General features: G+C 34.3%; 1 long non-coding RNA gene across 1 annotated transcript in view; it reads left to right on the top strand.

Annotated features, from left to right (window-relative positions):
• The first annotated feature begins 283 nt into the window (after positions 1-283).
• LOC143229373 (uncharacterized) overlaps positions 284-15142 on the top strand; it is a 29666-nt gene continuing 14807 nt past the window's right edge. The window contains exon 1 of the long non-coding RNA XR_013015835.1: positions 284-642. This is a non-coding gene — a long non-coding RNA (uncharacterized LOC143229373). The remainder of the gene's footprint in view (positions 643-15142) is intronic.

Raw genomic sequence — 15142 nt, 5'->3', positions numbered from 1 at the left:
AAAACTATATATTTTTTCATTAAATATTGGAAATAGTGTGAAACTATAATAAGAGATCGAAACTTGATTATTCTATAGAATTGTGCAAAAATCCTTAGAATCGTTCTTTAAACAAATATATAATTTCATCTGTTATTATTAATGTATATTTAATAAATTCATGAGTCTCCTATGGTATGAATGCTTGAATGTTAATTACGAATACAAGCAGCATGTCACAACACATAAGGCAAACAGCCGTCATAGGTGATGACGTCATTAGCACATCAGGGGAGATGTATTAACTGTGTCAACAACACAGGCTGTTTCTTAATCGTGACAACTGAGTGCTGAGAAGAATTCTGGTGTGCAGAACTACAACTGTTCACTTTGATCTATAACGCTATAATTTCTAGCAACAAACATTTCAGTTGGCTCATTTGACTCTAGAAATGTCGACCATTCAATCCCAAGGGAACTGTCGTTCTTAAACAGACCTACTGTTAAACCACCGTGACCTTTCGCGAATTGATCTTTCTGTTTTTCAGTGAACTGCTTCACGCTGGTATCTACATGTTGCTGTTGCCAGAGGCAGTTTGACATCATACTTAGACTCGAGAGTTTCGTGATGACGATGATAGTAAAAGTGTGCCCTACATCAAGGTATTCAAATATATATATATAACTGACTTCAATATAATTACCGACTTCAAGTTTATTAATTATGATTTCAAATTTTAATCTATCTACTTCTTCCTTAAGAAGAATCCCCAGTGGCACAGCGAAACGTCTAACGGCTTGTAACGTCAAAACTGAGTTTCGATATCCATGGTTAGCGCAGCACAGATAAGCATTTCTGTAGTTTTACCCTTGATTACAAACAACCAAATCTTTCATATGGTACTTAATGATTTCAGGTGCTGACTATTACTTGTTGTTATTAAAATAACAAACCAAACTATTAACTTGTCCCACAGCGTTTTTTCACTCCTTTTCCTAATATATTAGAATCACATTATCTGAAACAGAAAGATCTGTTTAAGTAGTTTAAGGCATTAGATTTGTTTATACATTTGCCATTCTCACTTTAAAAATTTCGTACGTAAGAAATTAATAATTAATCTTTATAATGTTATGATTTTTCAAATGAATGACTAGAAGGAGGTAGCTAGTTTTGTAATGTCAACTTTTGGATTACACTAATCGAATTATGAGATTTCACTGTCTTGAACTACGCTAATCCAATTGTGAGATTTGAGTGTCCGATGTGTGGAGCACAATTTCGGAGAAAGGGGACGTAACTTTTGGACACTCAGTTTGGAACGCTAATCACTACGCTCACCTACTTGACTTATAATATACAAACCTATTTCCAAGTTAAGTGTGTGTTTCTTATAACAAAGCCACATCGGGCTGAGTCTATCGAGGGGAACCCGTTTTAGCATTGTAAATCTGTAGACTTACCGCTGTACCAGCGGTACTCAAGTGAAACAAGAGTTGATTTGTTTGTTTGTTTTTGAATTTCGCACAAAGCAAAGCTACTCGAGGGCTATCTGTGCTAGCCGTCTCTTATTTAGCAGTGTAAGACTAGAGGGAAGGCAGCTAGTCATCACCACCCACCGCCAACTCTTGGGCACAGGAGTTGATAACATTATCAGTAATTTATATTAAAGGCAAGCTAATTGCTTAGATCAAACTGAACATTAACCGAGTAAATAATGTAATTCATTTGAATTGCCAGTCTAGACATGAATATGCAACATTTATAAAAAAAAAGAAAAAGAATAGAATGTATTTGCTCATTTTATTGGATACCTTTGTTCTTAGCGATAGTTACGGCCGTAATCCTAATAATATCTCACGCGACTGAGTCAGTTGAGGGAAATTTAGATTATTCCTAAACCAATATTCCAGGCTAACAATGCTAAGCATTCCATATGGCAAAAACACATATGCGAAATTAATAAAATTAAATACATTTTATATAAGGAACGTTTAATCGATACTTTTAATAAAATTAACATTAAAATAAGAAAGAAATAAGTTTACAAGACACTTAAAAATCTAGATGATCTTTATTTTGCTAGTAACAGAGACACACCAGTAAATTTTGACAAAGAATGAACTTAAGTACTTTCTGTTATTGATACGCACAAAGTATGAATTATATTTTTCTTTCAGGCCCGACATGGCCAAGTGGTTAAGGCGCTCGACTCGTAATTGAAGGGTCGCAGGTTCAAATCTCCCTCACACCAAAAATTCCCGCCCTTTCAGCCGTGGAGGTGCTATAATGTGAGAGTTAATTCCAGTATTCGTTGATAAAAAAAAAAAAGAAGCTCAAAAGTTTGCGGTGGGTGGTGATGACTAGTTGTCTTCCCTCTATTCTCACATTGCTAAATTAGGGACGACTAGCGCAGAAAACCCTCGTGTAGCTTTGCACGAAATTAAAAAACAAACAAATTTTATTTTAACAAAGAGTTTTTATGCTGAAGTTACTGCTCAAAGAATGTCTAATTAAATGCTTAAATCTGCTATTTTAATTAATACTAGTATAAATATCATGATCATTTTAATCAGTACTAGTATAAACATCATGATCATTTTAATCAGTACTAGTGTAAACATCATGATCATTTTAATCAGTACTAGTGTAATTACCATTAACATTTTAATCAGTACTACTGTAAATACCATGAACATTAAGTTCAGAATACATTTTGGAACTGAAATTCATATTAATATACTTTTATTTGAAATATAAATTAATATTTTTCAATTCATAACACACTCTATCTATCAGAACTAAGTTTATTTCGGAAATTTGCAGATATTCAAATGTTAGGCTAGGGAAACCTTTTATCAGTTCTAGATACTGATGTAGTATTGATTTGTTTTTGAAATTTCGCGTGAAGCTACTCAAAGACTATTTGTGATAGCCATCCCTAATTTAAAAGTGATAGATTAAAGGGAAGGTAACTAACTAGTCAATACAACCCACTGCCAACTCTTGGGGTACTTTTTTCAAACTAAAAGTGGAATTGACTGCACTTATAATCATAACGCTCCCACGGCTCAAAGAGCAAACATACTCGGTATGGGATTCGAACTCGCAACCCGCAAATGCCTAGTCGAGTGCTCAAATCATCAGGATATGCAAGACTGAATGATCTTTCGTAACAGTAATATAATTGAAACGTGAAACAATCTGAGCTAAAGACGAACAATTATCCTATGCATTATCACAATGATTTAGTTATCATTTAAATTTGTAGTTTGTTTGGTTTTGAACTTCGCGCAAAGCTGCTCGAGGGCTATCTGCGCTAGCCGTCCCTAATTTAACAATGTAAGACTAGATGGAAGGCAGCTAGTTATCACCACCCATCGCCAGCACTTGGGCCACTCTTTTACCAACGAATAGTGGGATTGACCTTCACTTTATAACGCTCCCATAGCTTAGAGGGCGAGCATGTTTGGTGTGACAGAGATTCGAACCCGCGACCCTCAAATTACGAGTCAAGTGCCGGGCCTTAAATTTGTAGCAGGTTAACACAAGCTTACGCTTAACATGGTATACATCTCTTGAGTATGTAGACGATAAAAAAAAGATATACATGATTTTCAGCGATCAACATACTGTTTTACAAACCTTTTTCATTTTCTACTTAACAGATTAAGGCACATAATACACACACTATTTATAATCAATTGAAATTTTGGTGGCCTAAATAAATATATAATTACATAAATTCTACTAAAGCTTTTTCTGAAACATTGATTGAAGTTTGATTTATCTTTTATTTATAAAATTAAAATGTTTAAACTCTCTTTTTCTATTTATTCTATCATATCAAAGTACTAATCAATTTTGCCCAATAACAATACACTCAAAGTATACATGGTTAGTGAGTCTAATGTAAATCCCGTACTAACTTACACAAGGATCTATTTCCCTTTATGGCAAGTCAAACTGTGACTGATGACGCCTGTTCCTGGATCTCAAGTTCGGCCTGTTCACAGCTTCTATAAGCATTGATTGATAACCAGTTACTTGTAACGGAGAATACCGCAAACTTTTTTTCGACCCAACTCTAAACTTCTTATTACTATGACTTTTTGTAGCTGCTGTCACTGGTTAGGTCTATTGGTACTGATGAAGAGAAAGTTGTGAACACAGCGGTGGCTTACTGGAATGTGGATGGATCCCCAACGTCCAAAAGTATATGATGTAGGACAATTACCCACTCTCGATTCAATATCCACACATCTAAATTACCCACTTGAGTGTAAATAAGTGACGTCAACAACCCTCTTCTCTTTCCGCTGTCATTACATCACTTCAAATTTTTAGGTCCCAAAGAAATGGGATACGTTTTATTACATAAGGTCTTACAGCAATTGTTGGAATGTGCAGCGGAGACATATATTTGTATGTTTATAAACAGTTATTTGTAAGTACAACAAGATAAACTATCACCTGAAACGTACGTCATGACTGTATAAACATTTATTAATAACAAAAATTGAATTTAGTTTAAAATTGGCAAAACTAATATTTTTTTATTTTATGTAATTTATCTCCACGTACATTCAACATTCATTAAGTACTCAATCACCAACTTCATTTGACATCATTTTTATTGTCAAAATTTAAAGAGAAACATTTTAAACTATGCAATATTTGGTTACAAAGCAAAAAAAATACAATATAAGAAAACCCAATAATATGAGTGCTGTAGGAACCTTTACATTCATTATTTAAAGAATAATAGATAACTAATTATATATAATTACAATATCATTAAGCATATATATACCTTTACCCTTTTAAACTGTATCTGTTCAGATGGAAAAACTTTAAACTTGGAAAAACTAGTTTTTCTTTTCCTAAAATAATTATCCTTAAATTTTCTACGTAGGTGAATTTCACTCGTAACATTATCAGGCATATAAGAAAGAAATATAATTGCTATTTTACAGGATTTTTGGATGATCCGTTTTTAAATCTTAAATTATACAACAAGAAGTCATAGTTTCATTGTGTAGGAAAGCTAATCTTAACGATAAATTTAAAACTTTTATAAATTAAATTGCTTACCTAGTTTTAAATGTCTTACGGACAATGCACAGAAAATCCTATAAATTATACTAAATAATTTCGCCATAACGATTAAAGGTACTTTCACAAGTAGACTATGTGCCTTTAAGTCCTTTCTGAAACACTTTCATTCATTTACTTCTTATTTATTCCCTACATATCCTTTATCAGGTAAGTAAGCGTAAGACATAGCATCGTTGATAAGTTACCTTTACGTACAGTAAAAAAAAAAAAAAATGTTTCGTCAAATCAGCTGTTTTTTGTGTTTTTTTTTTGCATTTTCTTTCATCCATGCTATTAGATGATCATGAAACATGAAAGAAAGGTTACAAAGAAATGAGGTTATTATATCAGTAAAGTAGAAGGATGAAAAGATCTTTGCTTTTTCCGTGGTTAGGGTTTTTGTCGTGTCAGATATTATATAGAGTTGACAGATGGAGGTCTCTCATATCACTCAGGCTTCAGATCTCTCACGCCACAAGAACATTTTTCTTTCAATACTGCTCTTCCCATGTTGTCAAGTAAGTTTAAACAGGTCACTGAGCACTATTTGTTTCCAGTTATTATTTGAAAAAGCAGCAAACTGGTCGTCTGACTAATTTTTGTACTTCAAATATTTCTATTTTACTACTGATGCTGCTGAAACCTCTAAAAACAGATCCAAAATATGTTATGAAGTGCAAGTATTCTAATTACTGTGGAAACACACATCACTACTAAATAAAGGAAAATAAAGACAACTGTACATTTCACAAATATTTTATTTATTACGACCACGGTTTCGTCAAAAAAGGCATCTATCATCAGATACCTGATGGATTAGTTGTTTGTTTGTTTTAATTTTGTGTAAAGCCACACGAGGGTTATCTGTGCTAGCTGTCCCTAATTTTGCAGCTAAAATTAGGGAAAAGGTAGCTAGTTACCACCAATCACCGTTAACTCTTGGGGTACTCTTTTACCAACGAATAGTGGGATTGACTGTCACATTATAACGCTCCCACGTTTGAAGGAGCAATTATGTTTTGTTAGGCGGGAATTCGAACCCGTGAATATCAGATTACGAATCGAGTACCCTGACCACCTGGCCATGCAGGGTCTTGTATGTTATTAAGCGCAATGCTACAGAATAAGCTATTTGTGCTGTACTCAACACGGATATCGAAACTCAGATTTTAGCATTATAAGTTAGCAGACTTTTCGTTGAGCCACTGGTAGCTATCAGCGACAAGTTTACGAAAGTAAAACACAAACTTTCGAGCTTCGGTTCCGTGTGGTGAATAGAATGCAGGTAGCCATTGAGTAGATTTGTACTAAGAAAACAATAACAAGTACTACATTCTGAGAAATAATAGAAAGGTCGCTACGTTTCCGAATTACGCAAATTAGTTTGGCTACATAAAGTACAAAAGGCCTAACGTAAATACTTATGCCAAAATTAAAAATTACCCTCAGTCCTTCACTTTTATGGTAATCCATCCCAAAATGTGTTTGCTATTGTCTTCGGGACTAACTTAAAGAAAACTGGCAATATATATCATATTCCAAACGCCTGGCATGGCCAGGTGGTTAAGGCACTCGACTCGCAATCTGAGGGTCGCGAGTCCGAATCCCCGTCACATCAAACATGCTCCCCTTTCAGCAGTGGGGCGTTATAATGTGATAGTCAATCCCTCTATTTATTGGTAAAAGAGTAGCTTAAAAGTTGGCGGGGGCTGGTGATGACTAGTTAGTTGTCTTCCCTCTAGTCTTACTCTGCTAAATTAGGAGCGGCTAGCGCAGATAGCCTACGAGTAGCTTTGCGTGAAATAAAAAAAACAAACAAAAACATATTCCAAAGGTGTGTTTTAACAAATACTTAAATATAAAAAAATAAATCTTATCTGTAAAGATTTTACTTCGACTAAACTGAATAATAAGGGAATGCATGTGAAATTTTCATTAATAAATAAAACGCTTAAAGCGTTTATTTTCAGGTTTCGCGATTAAAGAAAAAAAAAAAGAGTTCACTACCATAATGAACTGATCTTGTGTATCGTGATAATACGAAACACGCACTCTCTCTCTTTAGAATATACTTACCATATCCTGCTCTAACTTAATATCCTCATTCAGTGCTTATTACTGCATTTACGACGTCGCCCTTTTATTGAACACTAAATTAATCACCATTTGACTTCAACACCGGCTTAGCCACAACCCTGTAAAGAATTATTAAAGCTATATTTTAAGTTATAGACCATAAAAGCCTCGGTATCAATATGGAATAGTCTAGACCCATGGCGGCTTTAAAAGTCACAGCATTTCGTTCCGAAATGTCGTAAATCAGACCACATCCTGGGTTTAATGGGGCTCTTAAGTTAGCCTTAACACTGCATCTCTGACAAGCCGGTGTATTTCTCACATAAATGTAGCGAATTGTATGCGGGCCCAACATTTCTGACTCAAGTAACTGTTTACTCCCCATACTCTCTCTCTCTCCTTCCTTGGAGTGAAATGTTGTGTTCTTGCAAACTGTTAACGATCGATGGAATGCATTTATTGATAGATAAATAACTACATAAGTGCCTTACCTGTACGCAAACATACACGTTGTACTTTTGACACATTCGAACTCCACAGATGATAGCTGTTGTGTTATAAACATGTTCAAGATAGGATTTTGGTGATAAAATACGTAGTGGTTTATGCCCTAGGGTACAAACATTTTTACCACGAAGTTCACGATTATTGCCCCCACTATTTAAATGTTAATTCAGTGAACTTATAATGATAAAAATTGAGTGTTAATACCTATGGTGGACACAACACAAATAGCCCATTGTGTAGTTTTGTGGTTAATTAAAAACTAGTAAACTCATTATTTCGATTGATGTGAACACAAGACGTAGAAAAACATATATTTGAAAAGTTGTCAAAAAGGATTTGCAAAGAAAACAGAAGTTTAGAACATAAAATAGAAGGTTACCATAAATTTTGTCATCTTATTAATTTTAACATATTTCTCGAAAACAAACAACAAAAACTGCCATATTAAGCTTCTGTAGTAAGAGAAAGTAATCGTTTATTCGACTTAATTATTCATTATTTATTTTTTGTTTCAGAATTTCGCGCAACGCGCAAGACTGCTGCGCATTTTTAACTCATAGAAAAGAAGACAGCTATTGTCAAGGCCACTTGCCATCATCTACTTAGCCATTCTAATCGAATAGCAGGAGTGGCCCGTGACTCTAATAGAGCATTCACGGCCCCAAAGTGCGGAGTATGATTTTGCAACAAACAGCTCCAAAGTTGAAATCCCGAACAGTAGGCCATACCCGAACAATAACTTCACAATATGTATCTTTGCGTAGTTTATTCACAGCTTCATCGTCCCAAGTACACATACGCAGAGGTAACTAAATAACTGAACAATTTCTGAATGCTAAAGAGGCGAAAAATATTTAAAATTATATGCAAACGTTATACTTTTATGATTCTATACTCATCCCCATATTCATAACATACAGAAGTTAACCTCATTAATTTGATATTCGGTCTCCTGATAGTTTACTTTTATGCCCATTTTTACGAAATTTCAGCTGCCTTTTGTCAGTTTTGAAGCTTAAAAATATTACACCTAAGCTAATACTGTTACAACCCTTAGATGAGGTACAATCAATTGTATGCGCAAAAAAATACTTTAAAATAGACTTGGAAGCTGAACTAATTTAAAAAGAACTATAATTGTTCTTAATAATTATTAGTTCAAGATTATAAATGTGGTTTTCCTCCTTTGTTAATCAAATTAATCATATACAAGTTTGTGTGGTTTCATTCCTTCATCAACTTTTACATTGTCACTCCCATCAGTGGCACAGTGATATGTCTGCGATTTACGATGCTAGAAACTGGGTTTTCGTATCCATTGTGGGCAGAGCACTGATAGTGTTTATGTGTGTTTGTAGTTTTGAATTTCGTGGAAAGCTACACGAGGGATGTCTGCGCTAGCCATCCCTAATTCTGAAGTATAAGACTTCAGTATATATATAAGTATAAGGGAAGGCAGCTAGTCATCACCACCCACCGGCAACTCTTGAGCTATTCTTTTACCAACGAATAGTGGGATTGATTGTAACATATAACGCCCACACGGCTGAAAGGGCAGGCATGTTTGGTGTGACGGTGATTTGAACCCGTGACCCTCAGATTAGGAGTCAAACGCCTTAACCACCTAGCCATGCCGGGCCTGACACTGATAGTTCATTGCGTTGATTTCTGTTTAACTTCAAACAAACAAACAAGTACATTGTCACCTACCGAGTGACACACTATTTTGAATTTTTTTTTTAAATTATTTATAGGCCAAAGAGCCTTTAAAGAAGCAAAAAATGTTACTTGGAAAATTTAATTTGTAAAATATTATAATTAACCTATCACCTGTTGGTAATAGTGTTACTATAGCAACGTGAATGAAAATAAGTTTATCATTGATATTTAGTGTAGAGCTTTGGCCAAAATGTTTGCATGCTCTCTAATACTTATGTTATTGTCTGCATTCATGCAGTTGTTAGTGAGTAAATGTCCAAGCAGTAATATAAAAGGTAGCGTATAATTGGACAAATATATTGAAGTAATAATTCTAGTCTGTGTGTGTTTGTTTTATAGCAAAGCCACTTGGGCTATCTGCTGTATCCACTGAGGGGAATCGAACCCCTTATTTTAGTGTTGTAAATACGAAGACTTAGCACTGTCCCAGCGGGGGGCAGTCTAATCTGTATATGTTGTTTTGATCATTTGTTCGTCAAAAGACAGACACACACCTGTTTTGAGTAAAATGATTTGCTTTTGGTGTAATATTTTTCGAAACAAATCAACGATTCGTTCAAACAATTTCTCTGTACTTGGTGTAGTCTTGTTTCGTCAACGTGCCAGAGGTTATAGGGCGTGATATTTTTCGACTGTTCAGAAATGGTATTAATCAAATGAACAATTCCAGAGGAGAAAGATAGCTCCAATGTAGTGTATTCATATTTTTTATATGTCGTCGGGCTGTAGGAAATGTTGTTCCAAGAAAGTATACTGGTAGACGCCGAAAAAATACTGCCCTAGATGACCGTATTTTGATTAGGTTAACACTTCAAGGCCAAACTTTTATTGGGCGAAAAGAAGAAACAAAGAAACTGAATTAATAAAAGCGAATTTATGATTAATATTTGTAGTTGTGAACTTACATTGATGGAAATAGTGACAGTCCGGCGACATTATTCATAATCTACCATCAGGTCCAGATTAAGACCTTTATATGCTCCAAGCACTAAAATGATTATGGTAATCCATATATACGTAATTTAAAATAAAAACAACTTCATAAATTCTACATAAAGTAATAAAAAGAAGAAAAATGGAAGAAGGGTGTAGAATGTAAGGAAGTCTGACAAAGTTCTGATTTTTTTCCATGATGACTATTTCCATGTTTTTGTTGAAATATCAAATTATTAAACAAAATTCTCTTTTTTTGTGTGCCCTAAGCACGTGCTTAGTTTGCCTATTGGGTAATGTAGGACTGTCTGCTACTGATATATTATATGTTAACTTCCACTTGGTGGAAATAGTGACTGTCCAGCTACACCAAAGGAGATGAGTTTACTACTAATGTGTTTGCATATAAATTAGTGTCATGAAGTGAATTCTTTTCATAGTATTTATTCATACACAACAAGAACATTAGACATAAACAAAATTGGCAATATATAAATTATACCAGCGATATAAAGTTTACCATACTTTGGTTGTAACAGAAAATATCGAGCTGGGGATGAAATACATTTTCTTGCTGGTGTCATTATTTTAATGTTTACATACGTACATTCAATTTAAGAGAAGTTATAGTGAAGAAACCCTTATCGCTTGAATTTATTCATGTTAAGTCGTAAAATGGCGGTTTATGATCGTAATTATACATTCCATTAGTAATACTATTAAAGTGCTCTATATTTATAAAGATTACACAAAAGTTATGTAAATATTTCATATCTAAAGGAAGAAGAACATAAAATTATATTTTTAATAACTTTCACAAAAGTGGATACATATCAGGATGATGAATATTTATAATTGGGGTACGGGGTGAAAGTACTTCTTTGAAGAGGGGTGAAGTGTACCTCAGAAAGAGAGGTATCTGAGAAAGTAGAATCTAAACACCATTACGGGTATGTCGTTCTATTATATTTAATCTCCATTTGCAGACCTTTTAGACGGAATAAAGAAGAAACAATAAGTGAATAAATTGTAGGTATGCGTATCTAAGTCAACAGTTTCCCACATCTAGTACCATTAACGATCTATAGTAAGTTGTGCAATGGAGGAAGCGGATTTATGCATGAAACATTCATAAAGATGACGTAACAGTTATTCTGATAAGTTATGAATAAAAGTGAAGAACGATATGCTATGTTGACTACACTACATCTGTCATATCCAATGCCGACGAAACTTTTCGCCTGCCAATAGGGTTAATCAAGGAAGTCGGTTGGGATACAACAGCCATAATGATGGCTTAGATGCTATTTGCAAGTTCGCTTATTTAATCTTGTGTACACAGTTATGGTGTGAAAAAGATTAAATAAGCGAAGTTGTTATTTATTTTTTAATGTGGGTATATAGATATGCGTCTATTTTGGGGCTCATTTGCCAACTGAAGAAGAATAAGATGAAAAATATATCTCAACCATGTTTTAATCTCATTACATGAATAGAAGGTAGTTACTTTTAACTTACAGAAAGTCATAGCCCTACTTCTATTAGTAACATAAATCAACAAGAATAATGTGATATGGAACGTAAGCTAATTATTTCTGAAAAACTTATCTATATTGTTAGGTGGTGTTTAACTAATTTGCGACGTTTCGCCAGTGTTAACGTGGCGTCATTAGACGATAAACTACAAGGAAGTTGAAGAAGTAACATAGTGAATTGCAGACGTAAATGAAATTGAAAATCTTTTAAACCTTCAACAGTTTTGAATAAATTGTCCAATCAAATGCAAGTAGCGGGCAAACAGTGAAGAGGGCAATACTTGACGTCATAGGTAGAAAAATTTGTAAGTGCGTCAGCAGAGGTGTTAGATATGATAATCTCATCCATGGTGCACAGACAAGCGTTTGTTATGTGATTGGCAAGCGAGGTATCAGAGAGTCTGATTGTAAATGTTCAGTTGTGATAGAAATACACTTCTGTGTCATTCTTTATAGTTCTTAATATGTTAGTAGTTTCTGAATCATTGAGGTCAGATTTACAGTTTCGCTTCAATAATAATATTAAACAAAGCGTTTGAGTACTTAAAACACATACGTTTCACAATTTGCTGTGTCCAGCATATGACTAATGCTGAAAGGTCAGATAAATCTGAGTAAAACGTGACCTTTTGTCTTAAACTTGAGAAGCAGGAAAAAATCTAAATTAACGAAGGTTTGAAAATGTATCTCAGGGCGGCTGGTATGGGTATTATCACTTTTACCAATAAGTTTACTTTTACTTTCTTTTACAATAAAGAAATCCTTATTGTTAATTTTATTTTTTCAGCCAAATATTTTTCATATTTGCTTTTAGATTTCCTGATTTCCTGTTTAAATAACTTGCTTGATCTTTTATAATTTTCTAAATCTTTTATAATATCAAACAATATAAATTTCTTAAATTTGTGATTTTTCTTTAAATTTATGTCTCATACACTTTGTGAGCCATCTTTGTTTTGTTTTCTACTTCTTGTTACCATTCTATTTCTGTAGTAAATATATTTGTTTTGCATATTGAAAAATCACCTATAAAAAAAACTTTTTAAATTCATAACTCATACCTTCTTTATTTCCTTTCCTTTTTTTGCTTCCAATAGCTTATCATCTCCTAAACTAAAGGATGACATCTGTTGCTCAATAAAGTAGGATGTTTGCAATTAATTTTACTATTTTCTAACTTTGTGATGTCATTGTTAATATTTAGTTGGTGTCTCCCTTGCATCTAAAAGCTTAAGTTTCTCTTGAAGTCCTGCTGTCATTTTCCACACAACAGTTTGCTTTATCTATTTCCTTAACTTTAGTTAGGATATCCTTCAACTTTTCTCCAGCCTGAAAACTCTACATATAAGTTGAATATCCTCACTATTAGCTTCCTTAAAAGTGTATAGTAGTCCATAGTTCCCAAATAAAGCACACTCATTATACCCATTGCACCTAACAAACTGCAAATGGTTAACTCCCGAAGTAGTCTTAATAAACACTCGATACTATGATGAAATACCAGTAACCTATTTTTAACATAGTTGAGTTTAAGTTTAACAATTAGCAAGTTTTTAGACTGTATTTATTAAATACAACAAATGTCATTAATCTTTAAGTATTCTAATATTCTCAGAGGATATAAATATATCTTTTCAAAAGTTGAGAAGGAAAATTCCAGGTGGCTTGCTTGCAAACTGCAACACGCCAGAGCCACAATAAACTCTATGCAGAACGAAGTGTTTACTTGAGTCCGAAATGTATTCGTACTAAAACCTGGAAAGAAGCTCGTTTCTAATGGATGTTAAGCTCGTTTTTATTTCTGTTACATGTCTGAAGACAGTTTTTAACTGGTGTACACTTAAAGAATATTATAGAGTAATGTTTGTTAAGATTATTACAGTTGTTGCCTTTATCATCGGTGAAACCATTCTTATATCAAAATTAATACATATGCAAGCACTGGTACAACGGTACATTTACGCCTTCTAGAAAAGAAACACGTTCGATGTACTATTTTAAGATTATTTATCCATTTCTAAAGTCTTGGATGAGAAAGATTTTTTGAGCAGTAGAAAATCCGAACAGGTATTTTTTTAATGTTATCACTTATGTTATTTCAAAAACTGCTTTATTTTGAAATACTCCATGTCAGTATTTAACATTTTTAACAAAAACTAGAGCCGGTCATTGAAATTAAAAAAAAGTGGCGTCAAGATACTATTTCAAGTATAATAACATTACATTAAATGTTTTAGTCCCAGGATCGAAAGGAATACGTATAAATAGAGCTCCTTATATCTTTAAAATTTAATAAAATGTGCGTTAATTGGAATAGAAAGAGGTATTAGATGTGGACAAGTGCTAACACATAAAAACACAAAGTGTGCGATGCACTGTAACATTTTGTTAATAATTTATCTTTTGTCTACCTTACTCTTGTTTTCAGAAACAAATACGTACTAAAGTTCCGTTCGCAACATTTGTCTCACATATCATTCACATACATTAAAATATCATACTATACTCTTCAGAAAAAGAAACGCAAAAGGGATATTTTTCTTATTTTATGGAGAAATATATGTAATAACGTTACAAGCTCAGAGTATGTGATGTTACACGTGTTAAGGCACTGATTGTCAGACCAAAATGACAATAAAAGTTGTGCACATTGAAAACGGAGGAAAACATCGGATTTTTCGCCAAAACGCATGCGTGTCTAATAAATGTGTTTGAGAGATCTGCATGTTCTGCAAGTGCAACATGTGCAAAATCCCTATAAAAATGAAGGGTTCTCGGTTTCCATAGCTCAGTGTTAAGCCACCGACACGCAATACAGTTACGCCAAGACTGACTGAAGCACAACGCCATTGGTCGCTTGGAAGCAGGCGAATCTCGATCAGATGTTGCCAGAGCTGTGAATGTCCATTCAAGCACCATCACAAAGCTATGGAATCGTGACCAACAACATGGATCAACTCGTGACCGTTCACGATCTGGCAGACCTCGTGTGACCACGCCCGCACAAGATCGCAACATCCGGTTACGTCACCTTCGGGATAGTACCACCATCGCAACGTTTACTGCCTCAACCATACCAGGGCTGCGTAGGATTTCCGATCAGACCGTACGCAACCGTCGACGAAATTCTTAGGCTTCATGTGAAACCCATCATGATGAACGTCAACGACGTTTCTCAACATGAAAACGCCCGTCCTCACACAGTCCGACTCACCACTGTCTTCTTGAGACACCACAACATCAACGTTCTTCCCTGGCCCTCCAGATCACCAGATTTAAACCCCATCGAACATCT

The sequence above is a fragment of the Tachypleus tridentatus genome, chromosome 10, assembly GCF_004210375.1.
Source record: "Tachypleus tridentatus isolate NWPU-2018 chromosome 10, ASM421037v1, whole genome shotgun sequence".
Taxonomy (NCBI): Eukaryota; Metazoa; Arthropoda; class Merostomata; order Xiphosura; family Limulidae; genus Tachypleus; species Tachypleus tridentatus.
This window is presented reverse-complemented; position numbering and strand designations above follow the sequence as displayed.